Raw genomic sequence first — 16178 nt, 5'->3', positions numbered from 1 at the left:
GGTCAGGAAGCAACAGTTAGAACTGGACATGGAACAACAGACTGGTTCCAAATAGGAAAAGGAGTACGTCAAGGCTGTATACTGTCACCCTGATTATTCAACTTATATGCAGAGTACATCATGGGAAATGCTGGGCTGGATGAAGCACAAGCTGGAATCAAGATTGCCGGGATAGTATCATTAACCTCAGATATGCAGATGACACCATCCTTATGGCAGAAAGCAAAGAAGACCTAAAGAGCCTCTTGATGAAAGTGAAAGAGGAGAGTGAAAAAGCTGGCTTAAAACTCAACATTCAGAAAACTAAGATCATGGCATCTGGTCCCGTCACTTGATGGCAAATAGATGGGGAAACAGTGGAAACCATGACAGGCTTTATTTTGGGGGGCTCCCAAATCACTGCAGATGGTGACTGCAGCCATGAAATTAAAAGACACTTGCTCCTTGGAAGAAAAGTCATGACCAACCTAGACAGCAAAATTAAAAAGCAGAGACATTACTTTGCCAACAAAGGTCCATCTAGTCAAATCTACGGTTTTTCCAGTAGTCAGGTATGGATGTGACAGTTGGACTATAAAGAAAGCTGAGTGCCGAAGAACTGATGCTTTTGAACTGTGGTGTTGGAGAAGACTCTTGAGAGTCCCTTGATCTGCAAGGAGATCCAGCCAGTCCATCCTAAAGGAAATCAGTCCTGAATATTCATTGGAAGGACTGATGCTGAAGCTGAAACTCCAATACTTTGGCCACCTGATGCAAAGACCTGACTCATTTGAAAAGACCCTGATGCTGGGAAAGATTGAAGGCAGGAGAAGGGGATGACAGAGGATGAGATGGTTGAATGGCATCACCGTCTCAATGGACATGAGTCTGAGTAAACTCTGAGAGTTGGTGATGGACAGGGAGGCCTGGTGTGTTGCAGTCCATGGGGTTGCAAAGAGTTGGACATGACTGAGCAACTGAACTGAACTGAAAAAAGTCTCAGACACAGACGTAAGGGGAAAGCAAGGTGACTTCTGCCCTTATCCTTGCCTTCCCCGGTGGCTCAGACTGTAAGGCATCTGCCTACAACGCGGGAGACCCTGGTTTGATGCCTGGGTTGGGAAGATTCTCTGGAGAGGGAAATGGCACCCCACTCCAGTACTCTTGTCTGGAAAATCCCATGGATGGAGGAGAGTGGTAGGCTACAGTCCACGGGGTCCCAAAGAGTTGGACACAACTGAGTGACTTCACTTTCATTTTTTGCCTTCCCATCCCTGTCCCTGCCCTTCAGAAGACCCATTTCAAAGAAATTCAGCTTAGCTCAGACACAGAATTCTCTGAACACAATAGGTGAGCTCTCACAGGGCCTGGGCCGTCTAGGCCGTTCAGCAGTGCCAGGTGGTGGGTAGAGATGCTAGCTGAAGCCAGATGCCCTCCAGTCATATCAGGCTTCCATGTCACACAAGGTCCTGGGGGAAGCTTGTGCAGAATTTTACAAAGGAGTTCAGATATCCATGCCAATGTTATCAGAACTTTCTTAGGAAAAGGCAAAATATACACCTGTGATTCATTTCTTAAGAAAAATCATTTGGAACAAAGCCTGAAGCTAAATAATCTGATAGGAAATTCTAGCTAACCATGACATCTCTGGAATGTTAGCTGCTAGGCTCTTTCTTGTGCAAGCTTTGCAAACAAGCTTTAATATTTTCTTTGCTCTCTGAGAGAGGAGTACAGAAGCTCATTACAAATGTATTTGGCAACTAAGAAGAGTGTGCCTACAAATGGAGTTTACATAGTTACACCCTAAGACACAGCAGTCTGTGGGAATTTCATTATTTTCATGCTGAAACAGTTTAGGTCATGAATCTGGGAATTCCTACCCATTTTAGAGGCAGCATCAACACTGTGCATTGAATAGAAGGGTTGAAATATACATAATCTCGTACTGTGTCTTCACTCTGATCTACTGGGAACACTCTCTTTCTAAGTTTCTTATAAGACTCTTACCTTTCAGATACTGATCTAGCATGAGATCTGAATCTCCAAAAAGATACCACAGTGTGGGCGATACTCTGGCTCCCAGCTTTTAGAAGGCTGGGTGTGGGGGCACTTCCATTCCTCTCCCACTTAGGGATCATGTAGAACACCTGCCACCTTCTGTGAAAGAAAGTTCAATGTGAGTTCCTACCGCCTGCACTGTGACCCTTCTCTGAGTTTCTTGGGTTTGCTGGAAGCCCCTGATCAAGTTGGGTTCACTGTTAGAAGGCAGTCAATTCTCTCAAGTGTGACTCTCTCTTTTTAATTAACTTTTTTTTAGAATTTATTTTTGGCTGCTCTGAAACTCCAATACTTTGGCCATCTGATGCGAAGAGCTGACTCATTGGAAAAGACCCTGATGTTGGGAAAGATTGAGGGCAGGAGGAGAAGGGGACGACAGAGGATGAGATGGCTGGATGGCATCACCGACTCGATGGACATGGGTTTGGGTGGACTCCGGGAGTTGGTGATGGACAGGGAGGCCTGGTGTGCTGCAGTTCATGGGGTCACAAAGAGTCGGACATGACTTAGCGACTGAACGGAACTGAACTGAAGCTTTGGTGCTTTGCTCAGGCTTTCTCTAGTTGCGCAGAGCGGGGCTACTCTTCAGCTGTGGTGCCTGAGCTTTTCATTGAGCTGGCTTCCCCTGTTGCAGGGCACCGGCTCTAGAGCACAGATGCAGTAGCTGTGGCGGGCGGGCCCAGGTGCCCTGAGACATGTGGAATCTTCTCAGACCAGGGATCCAACCCATGTCCCTTGCATTGGCAAGCAAACTCCAAAACACTGCACTGGCAGGGAAGTCCCAAAGGTGACTCTCTAGGTGTGCCTTGCAGGTGGGCCCAGGGCAGGGGTATAGCAGAGGAAGCGGGAAGTGCTGGCTAGGGATCTAGGAAGCAGACCTGGCAAGGACCCAGGGGCAGTGGAGGCAGAACTGCACTGGAACCCAGCCCTGATTGACCACCAGAAGGCTTCCACTGCCCGCTAGAGTGCAGTGAGCCAAGGCCAGCCAGGCAGGTTGGAGGAGAAGGAGGGAGAAGGAAAGATATTTGAAGGCACGCCCTCTGCCAGGTCAGTCAACTTTGGTGGATCCAATCTAAAGATTCCCTGGAGATGGAGCAGCACTTGAGAAACAGTAAGATACTGACACTATCTAGGTTGGCTTGGTTACTATAAAAAGCGATCATAATCCTGGCTTCTGAGACGCTTTAGGACTCAAACATCCCTTTTCTGGATTTTTAAAACCCCAATCCATGGACTTATGAATTTCCAAAAGCCACAGGAATTATATGCAAAAGGGTGTGTGTGTGTGTATGTACGTATATATGGGCATTTCTCTAGAGAGAGAATCCATAGTTCATCAGACTCACAAGAAAGAAAATGGTAACAATTCTTGCATTAAAGTATTTTGAGTAAAGGGGATAAATTATCTCAGGGGGTTGTGGAAAGAATCACTTTGGACGGATGAAGTTCTTGGTAGAACTTACTGGGAAAATAGGCTTCATGGCAAGATAATATATAAGTATTTAACATTTGACAACTGTTTAGTAAAGAAACATGCTTAAAAAGACCACCAATGGAGGTAAGACTGACATACACAAAGCTGATCATATTTAATGTATACAACTTGATGAATTTGGGGATAATGACACCACCCTTATGGCAGAAAGTGAAGAGGAACTAAAAAGCCTCTTGATGAAAGTGAAAGAGGAAAGCAAAAAAGTTGGCTTGAAGCTCAACATTCAGAAAATGAAGATCATGGCATGTGGTCCCATCACTCCATGGGAAATAGATGGGGAAACAGCGGAAACAGTGTCAGACTTTATTTTTTTGGGCTCCAAAATCACTGCAGATGGTGACTGCAGCCATGAAATTAAAAGATGCTTACTCCTTGGAAGAAAAGTTATGACCAACCTAGATAGTATATTCAAAAGCAGAGACATTACTTTGCCGACTAAGGTCCGTCTAGTCAAGGCTATGGTTTTTCCTGTGGTCATGTATGGATGTGAGAGTTGGACTGTGAAGAAGGCTGAGAGCCGAAGAATTGATGCTTTTGAAGTGTGGTGTTGGAGAAAACTCTTGAGAGTCCCTTGGACTGCAAGGAGATCCACCCAGTCCATTCTGAAGGAGATCAGCCCTGGGATTTCTTTGGACGGAATGATGCTAAAGCTGAAACTCTAGTACTTTGGGCACCTCATGTGAAGAGTTGACTCATTGGAAAAGACTCTGATGCTGGGAAGGATTGGGGGCAGCAGGAGAAGGGGATGACAGAGGATGAGATGGCTGGATGGCATCACGGACTCGATGGACGTGAGTCTGAGTGAACTCCGGGAGTTGGTGATGGACAGGGAGGCCTGGCGTGCTGCAATTCATGGAGTCGCAAAGAGTCGGACACGATTGAGCGACTGAACTGAACTGAACTGAACTGATACAGCTGTAAAACCATTGTCACAATTGATGCCACAAACATATCCATCATCTCCAGAAGTTTCCTCCTGTCCTCTTCGTTATTACTTTCTGTGGTATAGGCATAAGATAACTTGAGATCTACCCTTCTAGCAAGAATTTAAGGGTACAATACGGTACTGTTAACTAACTGTACAGCAGACCTCTAAGACTTATTCATTCTGTATAGTTGCAGTTTGTATTCTCTGACCAACACCTTCCTGTTTCTCTCTGCCCGTAACCCCTGGCAACCACCATTCTACTCCCTGCTTCAGTATATTTGATTATTTTAGATTCCTCATATAAATGATATCCTGTGGTATTTGTCCTTCTGTGTCTGATTTATATCACTTAGCATAATGTCTTCCAGGTTCACCCATGACATTACAAATGGCAGTATTTCCTTTTAAAGGTAAATAATATTCCATTGTATGTAAATACCACACTTTCTTTATTGATTCACCTTTTGATGTACACAAGTTCTTTTTTTCTTGGCTATTATGAATATTGCCACAATAAACATAAGAATGCGGTTATCTCTTCAAGATCCTGATTTCAATTTCTTTGGATACATGTCCAGGAGTGGGACTGCTGGATCATATGGTAGTCCTTTTTCTCTTTTTTCTTTTTTTTCCCTGTGCCATGAGGCATGCAGGATCTTAGTTCCTTGAGCAGGGACTGAACCCACACTCCTGCAGTGGAAGTGCAGATGCTTAACCACTGGACCACAGGGAAGCCCCTGGATCATACGATAGCTCTAGCTTTAATTTTCTGAGGAATTTCCATATTCCTTTCCATAATGGCTGCACTGATTTACATTCTCATTAACAGTATATAAGAATTCCCTTTTCTTAGAACTTCACCAACACTTACTCTTTTAAAAAAATTTTATAACCATCTTAACAAGTGTGAGATGACAGCTCATTGTGGTTTTGATTTGCACTTCCCTGATGATTAGTTGAGCACTTTTCATTTGCTGGTGATTTATATGTCTTCTTTGTAGAAATGTGTATTAATATCTTTTGCCCATTAAAAAAAATCAGGTTATTTGGATTTTTGCTATTGAGTTATAGGAGTTCCTCATATATTTTGGATATTAATCCTTCATAAGATATAGGATTGGCAGATATTGTCTCCTTTTCCTTTAGAATAGCCTGCCTTTTCACTTCGGTGATTGTTTCCTTGCCATGTAGGAATATCTTTTTTTTATATAGGTTATCTCACAGACCCCCCCCAAAGCTGACAGTCCGGAAATATTAAACAGCTTGTCCAGGTCTCAGCACTTACTGACCAGTCTCCACGTCTTCTAACATCTGCTCAGTGCTGTTTCAACTGCAAATCTGAGAGGCCAGCTCTCCTTTCTACAGGTGCTGCAGCTGGCCTTCCCTGTCCGACTCTGAAGCTGAGTCAGTTCTTCTTTCCGTGGAGACATACCAAGAAGTGACTTGTCTCAGTCAGAATCTTGCTGCTGCTGAATCTGGAACATTCAAGTTCAAAAAGACACTGAGGCAGATCCTGAAAGTGCCCAATTTGGCGGCTTCCTCTTCCAGCAATTGTCTCCCAAGTACATGGAAAAGGGGTTGTGAGTGGCCCTAATACCCAGATGTTACTTCCTGTGAACTCCTGGAGGGGGATGGGTATTCTGGGAAGTGAAAGGTGGAAAGGGCTCAGTTCAGTTCAGTTCAGTCGCTCAGTCGTGTCTGACTCTTTGCGACCCCATGGACTGCAGCACACCAGGCCTCCCTGTCCATCACCAGCTCCCAGAGTCTACTCAAACTCATGTCCATTGAGATGGTGATGCCATCCAACCATCTCATCCTCTGTCATCCCCTTCTCCTCCCGCCTTCAATCTTTCCCAGCATCAGGGTCTTTTCAAATGTTCTTCGCATCAGGTGGCCAGAGTATTGGAGTTTCAGCTTTAGCATCAGTCCTTCCAATGAATATTCAGGACTGATTTCCTTTAGTTGGTTGGATCTCCTTGCAGTCTGAGGGACTCTCAAGAGTCTTCTCCAACACCACAGTTCAAAAGCATCAATTTCAGTGTTCAGCTTTCTTTATAGTCCAACTGTCACATCCATACCTGACTACTGGAAAAACCATAGCTTTGATTAGATGGACCTTTGTTGGCAAAGTAATGTCTCTGCTTTTTAATTTTGCTGTCTAGGTTGGTCATGACTTTTCTTCCAAGGAGCAAGTGTCTTTTAATTTCATGGCTGCAGTCACCATCTGCAGTGATTTGGGAGCCCCTCAAAATAAAGCCTGTCAACGGTTTCCACTGTTTCCCCATCTATTTGCCATGAAGTGATGGGACCGGATGACATGATCTTAGTTTTCTGAATGTTGAGTTTTAAGCCAGCTTTTTCACTTTCCTCTCTCACTTTCATCAAGAGGCTCTTTAGCTCTTCTTTGCTTTCTGCCATAAGGGTCGTGTCATCTGCATATCTGAGGTTATTGATACTATCCCAGCAATCTTGATTCCAGCTTGTGCTTCTTCCAGCCCAGTATTTCTCATGATGTACTCTGCATATAAGTTGAATAATCAGGGTGACAGTATACAGCCTTGACGTACTCCTTTTCCTATTTGGAACCAGTCTGTTGTTCCATGTCCAGTTCTAACTGTTGCTTCCTGACCTGCATACAGATTTCTCAAGAGGCAGGTTAGGTGGTCTGGTGTTCCCATCTCTTTCAGAATTTTCCACAGTTTATTGTGATCCACATAGTCAAAGGCTTTGGCATAGTCAATAGAGCAGAAATAGATGTATTTCTGGAACTCTCTTGCTTTTTTGATGGGTCCATCGGATGTTGGCAATTTGATCTCTGGTTCCTCTGCCTTTTCTAAATCCAGCTTGAACATCTGGAAGTTCACGGTTCACGTACTGTTGAAACCTGGCTTGGAGGACTTTGAGCATTACTTTGCTACATGTGAGATGGATGCAATTGTGCGGTAGTTTGAGCATTCTTTGGCATTGCCTTTCTTTGGGACTGGAGTGAAAACTGACCTTTTCCAGTCCTGTGGGCACTGCTGAGTTTTCCAAATTTGCTGGCATATTGAGTGCAGCACTTTCACAGCATCATCGTTCAGGATTTGGAACAGCTCAACTGGAATTCCATCACCTCCACTAGCTTTGTTCATAGTGATGCTTCCTAAGGCCCACTTGACTTCACATTCCAGGATATCTGGCTCTAGGTGAGTGATCACACCATTGTGATTATCTGGGTCGTGAAGATCTTTTTTGTATAGTTCTTCCATGTATTCTTGCCACCTCTTCTTAATATCTTCTGCTTCTGTTAGGTCCATACCGTTTCTGTGCTATATTGTACCCACCTTTACATGAAATGTTCCTTTGGTGTCTCTAATTTTCTTGAAGAGATCTCTAGTCTTTCTCATTCTATTGTTTTCCTCTATTTCTTTGCACTGATCACTGAGGAAGGCTTTCTTAGCTCTCCTTATTATTCTTTGGAACTCTGCATTCAGATGGGTATATTTTTCCTTTTCTCCCTTGCTTTTTGCTTCTCTTCTATTCACAGCTATTTGTAAGTCTTCCTCAGACAGCCATTTTGCCTTTTTGTATTTATTTTTCTTGGAGATGGTCTTGATCCCTGGCTCCTATACAATGTCACGAACCTCCGTCCATAGGTATTCAGGTATTCAGTATATCAGTTCTAATCCCTTGAATCTATTTTTCACTTCCACTGTATAATCTTAAGGGATTTGATTTAGGTCAACTTGAATGGCCTAGTGGTTTTCCCTACTTTCTTCAATTTCAGTCTGAATTTGGCAATAAGGAGTTCATGATCTGAGCCACAGTCAGATCCTGGTCTTGTTTTTGCTGACTGTATAGAGCTTCTCCATCTTTGTCTGCAAAGAATCTAATCAGTCTGATTTCGGTGTTGACCATCTGCTGATGTCCTTGTGTAGTTTCTTTTGTGTTGTTGGAAGAGGGTGTTTGCTATGACCAGTGCGTTCTCTTGGAAAAACTCTATTAGCCTTTGCCCTGCTTCATTCTGTACTCCAAGGCCAAATTTGCCTGTTACTCCAGGTGTTTCTTGACTTCCTACTTTTGCATTCCAGTTCCCTGTAATGAAAAGGACATCTTTTTTGGGAAAGGCTGGCAGATCCTATATCGTGGAGCTGGGCCTGCCACAGCACACACTGCTCCTGGTGCCACCTGGCAAACGGGTTTCCTGACTCCCAGGCCAGGAACTTTCCCTCCCATCAGACCACTCCTCTGGGGATTTCCTGGGTGGTCCAGTGGCTAAGACTCCATGCTCCTAATTTGGGGGGCCCAGGATGGGTAAGGAAACTTAAGATCCCACCTGCCACAACTAAATATCGCACATGCTGCCACTGAAAGAAGATCCTGCATACCGCAACTAAGAACCTTCCCCGACAAATAAAAAATAACGTGGGGCTTCCCTGGCGGCTCAGTGGTTAAGAACCTGCCTGCCAACGCAGGAGACAAGGGTGCAAGCCCTGCTCCAGAATGATTCCATATGCCTGTGAGCTTCTAAGCCTCTGCACAGCCATAAATAAATAAACTTTAAAAAAAAACACCATCGCTCTGGAGCATTATCGGTAGCTCAAACGGTGAACAATCCGCCTGCCTTACGGAAGACCGGGGTTCTATCCCTGGGTTGGGAAGATCCCCTGAAGAAGGGAATGGCTACCCACTGCAGTATTCTTGCCTGGAGAATTCCATGGACAGAGGAACGTGGCGAGCTACAGTCCGTGGGGTCGCAGTCAGACGCGACTGAGGGACTAACACTTTCACGGGTGCATTCACCGGAAACCAGTTAAGCAAGCCCAGTGATCAGGATAACCACGGTGCTCATCTTCTGTCCAACCCCGCTACCTTGAGGGAGTTTAATTTGAGGAGTGTGTGAGGTACAAGAATATCCCCTACGAAAATAAGACAAAGTAAGATCAGGATTTAAGTTGAACCTTCTTTCCGTGTTATGAGCAAAAATGTCTCTCATTTCTAAAACACGGCTTTAGATTCGCATGATCTGTTCATGTATTTTAAAAAGCATCTATCTAGGAGCCGGTCCCCAGGCCCGCGCCGCGGCGGCTTCCTGCGTCTGCTGCGCGCGCTCGCGCGAGGACCCCGCACCCTGCGAGCGTCTCCCTGCGGTCTCGCGGGGACCGCCGCCTACCGGCGAGTCTGGAGAAGCCGCCGCCACCGCCTGGCAGACCGCGGAGGAGCCCGCGCCGCCGGGAGATGAGGGCCGCGCGCGGCGCGGAGAAAACAGCCTCCTGTCGCCTCCGGCTGCGGGACCTGCGGCCCGGGCACTCGCGCTCGTCCCGGTGCCCGAAGCCCGGCCACGGCGGCGAGGAGGACGGGAAGGGGCGCCCCCGCCCCAGGCCATGGAGCCGCGCGCGCTTGGCGCGAGGCCGTGGAGACTCGGCCGAAGCTGCGGCGACGAGAGGCCGGCAGCGCTAGATGGAGAGCGCGGCCCAGCGGGCCGGGTCTGGCGGCGGGGACCTGCAGACCCCTGAGACCCCGGAGGAGGAGGTGACACACCGCCTCCAGCCGACGCCCCGGTCCCGGAGGGACTCGCCGGCGCCCTTTCCCGCGGCTCGCGGACTTCACTCCGTGACGAAGTTTTCTCTTGTGTTTTCCCGAGGACTGTTCTCCACGTCTAGGACGCGCATTCTGGCGGACACACGCAGTTTGCTTTGGGAGATAACTTGCTTCGCTCCCACCCACATCTCCTTTCCTTGACTCCTTCCAGTCGGACGTTCCAGATCACTGAACGGAGTTTTGAGTTGGACTCTTGTGTCCCTTACGGAATCGAGCCTGATCCTGGAGCACTGGGGCTGGAAGGGTTTCTGTAAATGCAAGTTAGATAAAAGGAAGACCTCTCGCTGGGGGATCTAGTGAATGGCACACAGTCTACCATCACCGACAGGTTGGGGCGAAGCTGACTCTGCGCTTAGCCTGCCTGAATGGGGCCCCCGACCTCGCAGGAGAGTCGGGGATTGCCTATTGCCTTCGCCCCGTGAAGTTGACGGGCAAGTGACAGGGGGTTGTTTCCAAGCTCTGCGATTAGCCTGGGCTTGTTGCAAGTTACCCGGTTGGTTGAATTTGGAAATTCAAAAAACTGAATTTTTTTGGTTTATTATTGCTTTTAAAGAGAAACTTTTCTCCAGATTCTCAGAAGAAGGGTAGATAAAGCCACGGTTGTGTTTTTTGTCTACAGTGTGAGTTAAGATACTCTACTGATCTTAGAACCGTTTGTTGTTCAGTCGCTCAGAGGTGTCTGACTCCTTGCGACCCCATGGACTGCAGCTCGCCAGGCTTCCCTGTCCTTCAGTTCTCCCGGAGTTTGCTCAAACTCAGTCGGGGATGCCATCCAGCCAGAGGAAGGTCACTGTGGGGGAAGGTCAGTGCCTGAAGCCATCTGGGGTCATCGGTGCACTGTCAGTTTTACTCCTGAGCTGCAGTTCTCTAAACCCTGTTGCATTTTAGGAATTTATATTTGTGAACTTCATTCTGAGATGGCCCTATGACAACTTATGAATCTGATACAGTGTTTATCATCTAATGGTTGTCCAGAATGTTGCAGTTACTAGTAAGTCACAGGCTCCTAGTGGGGACCATAACAAGGAGCTAAAAAGAGGTGAGGGAACCTCATGGGGCATGATTTTAATTATTGCATTTTATTATTTCATCTTCCAGAAATATTTGCATTTAAGAGGTATAAAAACTAAGTGAATTATAGAAGCTGGCGGGTGGATTTGTTGAGTTGAGTGAGTCCTTTATAGTACTTACCTATGTTCCTTGATCTCCTGGAGAAGGAAGTTGCACCCCACTCCAGTACTCTTGCCTAGAAAATTCCATGGACAGAGGAGCCTGGTGGGCTACAGTCCATGGGGTCACAGAGAGCTGGACATGACTGAGCAACTTCACTCACTATGTTGTTTGGTGGTGGTTGGTGAACTGAGCTAGATAGACCATTTGTGGTTTAAGTGGTGTTCCCTTATTCTTAAGAGCTATTCTTTGGAGTATTAGGTGAAGTTATAAAAGTATATTCTTTTACTACATTTTGCTTCTCAGTTTAGTTATAACATTGTATTCAGGTCCCAAGTTTCAATCAGTCTATTTTCCCGAGGTGGGGGCGGGTAGACCTTCAAACTGTTACATCATTAAAAAAAGAAAAAAAAAAAAACTAAAATAAGGGACCAAAGAAAGCACTTTGATGAGAAGTACAATAATTGTGCTCCTGCAGAAATTAGTTGAATTTCCTAGTAAGAGTTTCACTCAGTTTTAAGACTCATTTGTTGATTTGAAAAAGGCCAGATTCCATTATCATAGCATATTAGCTACTCCAGAAACAGAATTTCCTCTTCCTGTTGATGCAGTGTAGTATCATGTGAATGCCTACCTAAAAGATTCCATTAAATACTTAACCTATTAAAAAAGCATCTATGGAGTGTGCCTATGTGCCAAGCACAGAGCTGTGCGTAAGGGTCGGCAACAAACAAGTCATTCATGCCTCCCCACCTACATGAGTTCACAGCCTGGCAAAGAGTTGAAACACTAAGCCTTGGTGAGCTCATGGGGAGACATCACCTTGCTGCCTGGTTAGACTTTCCTGCACCTTCCCAGGTGATACTTCCCAAGTCACACAGTGTCCTAGGTACCACATAAGGACTGCCCAGTGAGCAACAGTGTCGCTCTAAGGCCCAGATATGTGCAACTTAGTACTTACTAGGCTCATTCCTCTGGTAGTGCCTTTTCCTGGGAGATGTTGGCTACTTCTCTCTCCTTGACTCACAACAGAGTGAAATGTTTCCTCACTCATGGTGATGCAAGGGAGTATCATGAAAAGACGGTTTTTAAGAGAGAGAATTAAAAATGTTCCTGTGCTGTGTGCTGAATCTTTCCCTCTCGGCACAGCTAGGGTGGCCAATCCTTGTCAAATTACAAAAACTATTGTGGTAATCTCCAAATTATATTAACTTGAAAGTGCCATTTCTGGAAGGGACATCTTCCTGGTCTTTCTTATAAAAGAGCTTCTTGTATAGGAACAAACAAGGAAGATCCACATTGACTGACTGCCTCAGACACAGACATCTGTGTGGAAAGAGATCCACAGACAGTTTTACATCTTCCTCTCCTAAATAGTGCACTTACAGTCCTTTCCTTCTGGGATCTCAATACCCTTTGTGGCTCCCATTAGACTGAAGTGATGCTTGACAGGTCTAGGAGAGCAGTGTCCAATCCCAAAGACTGATCAGATCCTTTCCAGAGTTTGAAATTCCTACCTTATTATTAAGATGCTTGAGGATAAATTCTGCTATTTCTTTCCTCCTTAAGGGTTTTCTTCTCCAATCTTGAAAACATTGAAACTTCAATACTTTTAATCTGTTAACGTTGTGTAGTGACTTTCTTTATTCCTTTTTCATTTGTTGTCCTAACAGTGGTGTGAACAACTTGGAAAATAATGAGTCATTAACCTTTGTTTTCCACATTTGCCAAAGTCATCACTCTGGTTTCATTCTTGAAGACTATAGAAAAGAGTTCAGAATCAGGAATTAGAGAATTCTCTTCTTGCTGTTCTGCTTAAAAGGGATTTTAAATTTTTTAATTTTTTTAACTTTCTGGTTGCTCTGGGTTTTCATTGCTTTGTGCAGGCTTCCTCTAGTTGCAGTGAGTGAGGGCTGCTCTTCATTTTGGTGCACAAATTTTTCATTGTGGTGGCTTCTCTTGTTGGAGAGCAAAGGCTCTAGATGTGTGGGCTCAGTAGCTGCAGCACACACGCTCAGTAATTGCTGCTCGCAGGCTCAGTTGCTCATTAGGATCATAGTAGCAATCTCATAGTGTAATGATGAAGGTTACTTTAGTAAAATGTATATTGATCAGCAGGGAAAGGATATTCAGATCCAAAATACCACGACCTTCTTTGGATCAATCTAGTGCCGGAAAGCTGTCTGCGCTGAGAGCTGTCTGTGGTGCTGATTTCACCAGCGCTTCACAATCTTGGGAACACCCGCTGCACACTCTGCCTGCATCATCCTTCTGGGGTCTGAACTGCTGCCTCCGTCTCAGCAGAAGCCTGGGCTGCAACAAGTGTGCAGACACCACCTCCTCCCTGCCCATTTCCAGCCTGCCAGTTCAGCCTTTCTGTGAGCCTTGTGGAAGAAGGGCTGACTCAGAACCATATGATGGGATTGAGGTTCTCAGTATCCACACTCCTGGCCCTGTAGAGGTAGAATGGGGGAGTGGATGTTTATTCATGTCCTCCACCTGTCTGAGAGGAGTGCCAGGATCCAACTCTAAACTTCTGCAGAGCAAACTCAGCCCTCCTCTCAAAAGCCTAGGAAGTGTGTTAGCTCCTGCTAAGAGCAACTAGGTGCAACTTTGTCCCCCAGGGGACACTTGGCAATGTCTAGAGATATTTTTTAGTTGTTACAACTAAGGGGTGGGGGCATCAGTTACTGGCTTCTAGAGGATAGAGGCCAGAAATGCTGCTAAACATTCTACAGTGCACAATACAGTGTCCCCATACAGCCGCGGAATTATCTGGCCAATTTAGCCCCCAAACTAGTGCTGACATTGAGAAATCCTGCTCCAGGGTTTGAGGCAATTTGGTATGGTGACCAGAACTTTACTGGCATCAAGCTCTAGCTCAGTAATCTTTATTTACCACCTATTACCTTAGATAAATCATTGAACAGCTCTGAGCCTCATTTACTACATATGAATGTTTCGGTTCTTGAACTAGACAGGCTTAAAGCCCCTTCAAGTTCAAACTCAACATGTCTGCATAAATACTTGCTGAATACACTGCTAGGAACCAACATTCTGGATATATAAAATATCCAGAAATGCATAAAATATCAGAAGAAAAGGAATATACCAGGGGAAGGTGAGAGTTAACAAACGGTTACAACCAAATTATCAGCATCCTAAGAGCACTCTGGATGAGGTCATTTGACTATTTTTTTCTCCTTTAATTGCAACATTAGATAATTTTATTTGAGTTTATGCCAATACTGAGCTTAGAGGGGAACCAGTTTTCTTATATTTACACATTTAATCCTAACTATATCTTATTTCAGGTGTGATTCAGGAACTAAACCCAAAGAAGGGAACCGAAGAATGCTCCATCATCCTGTCACTGAAATATTATTACAGTCAATATTTTCTGATTTTTTCAATGTTTAAAATAGTAATTGGATGTTTTTACAATTAAGGCTTTCCTTAGTGCAGTTTAAGGTTCAGAGCAAAAAGGAGGGAAAGCACAAAGATTTCCCAGATACTTCCTCCCCGCACGGGCACAACCTTCCTTCTTCACGCCAAAGAGGTCCCGTGTCACAGCTGGAAGACTTGTACTGACATATCAGGATCCCAAGTTCATGCTTCTGTTGTACATCCTCAATGTTTGAACTTTCATGTTTTTAATAAAATATCTGTTTTCAATTGAAGTGTAACTGATTTACACTTTATATATATATATGTATATTTTTTAAAATGTTCTCTTCCATTGTGGTGTATCACAGTATTGAATATACTTTAGTGTGGTATACAGTAGACGTTTTGTCTATCCATTCAATACATACACTTGTGAGCACACTCACAAATCACACTGACAAAAGATTGCAATATTTAAAAATTTATTGCAGTCCATTTAGAACACAATGTTCTATAATAAGTAAAAATGTAGTTTAAATTTCAACACCAGAAATCTACAAAGTTCATCATACAATCCAGATTTCTCATTTGATATAAAGATTTGTTCAAGGTACGTTTCTAACCATAACCTCAAAAAACCAATCTCTAGAAAAACCCCCAAAAGACAATTGTTCTGGAGGGTGGAACCCACCCCTAGGAATCTATCTCTATCTCTACATCTCATCTGTCCATCTTCCTTTCTCCACCACCACCCATCCACCTGTCTCTCATTTCATTTTTCAAGTAAAAGAGGAAATACGGAGGGATGAAAAGGCACAAATCACATCACTAAGGTTTGCAGTCTGAGCCATAGCATTAAAGAAGCGTTGTCCTCTGAATGCACATCCTAGCAGGCTGACTTCTGGACACAGGAACACATCTCCCTGAGCTGGGGTGCAGCAGGGGATGAGGTCTGATCCATGAGGAACACCGTCCCCCAGACAGGTGGGTTTCTGTCTTGTGTGGAGGAAGTTCTCCGCCTCCGGGTGCTGAGATGCTGCCTCGGAGCCTTGGAAGACCAGAGAAGTGGTGGAGAAAGGCGAGGTGCGCCCCTAAGGCCCAGGCGGCCAGGGCGGGGAGACCTGCGGGCCCGGAGGTCGGTGGTGCGCGGCGAGCAGGGAATCGAGCGCCGCCAGCGCCCAGTGCAGGGCGGCGCCCGCGTGCGTCAGCTGCCAGGTGAGCCAGGCGCGCTGCGAGGCCGTGGGCTCCGTGCGGTCGGTGGCCACCGGGAGGAAGGCGCCCCCCGGGGCCCGCAACTCATCCAGGACCACTTCAAGGGCTCCCATCTGGTTGGAGAGCTTGGACGTGAGCGCCTCCAGGGCCGTGGCGGCTTCAGGAGAGTGGGTTCTGCGAGGGCGCTTGGGCGAGGCGGGCCTGGACTCCGGCTTGTACTGGCAGCGTCTCTGGCCCCGGGCCCACATTGGCGATCGGAACCGGGCCCCCCTGTCCTGGAGACCCCCGGAAGTATGGGCAGAACCTAGGAGGGAGACAGAACAGGAGAGGTTCCTGTGATGTGCGCTGCCCCTGAAACTTTTGGTCAAA

Source organism: Budorcas taxicolor, chromosome 8 (assembly GCF_023091745.1).
Source record: "Budorcas taxicolor isolate Tak-1 chromosome 8, Takin1.1, whole genome shotgun sequence".
NCBI classification, from domain to species: Eukaryota; Metazoa; Chordata; class Mammalia; order Artiodactyla; family Bovidae; genus Budorcas; species Budorcas taxicolor.
The sequence above is the reverse complement of the archived record's forward strand: the minus strand, read 5'-3'. Positions refer to the sequence as shown.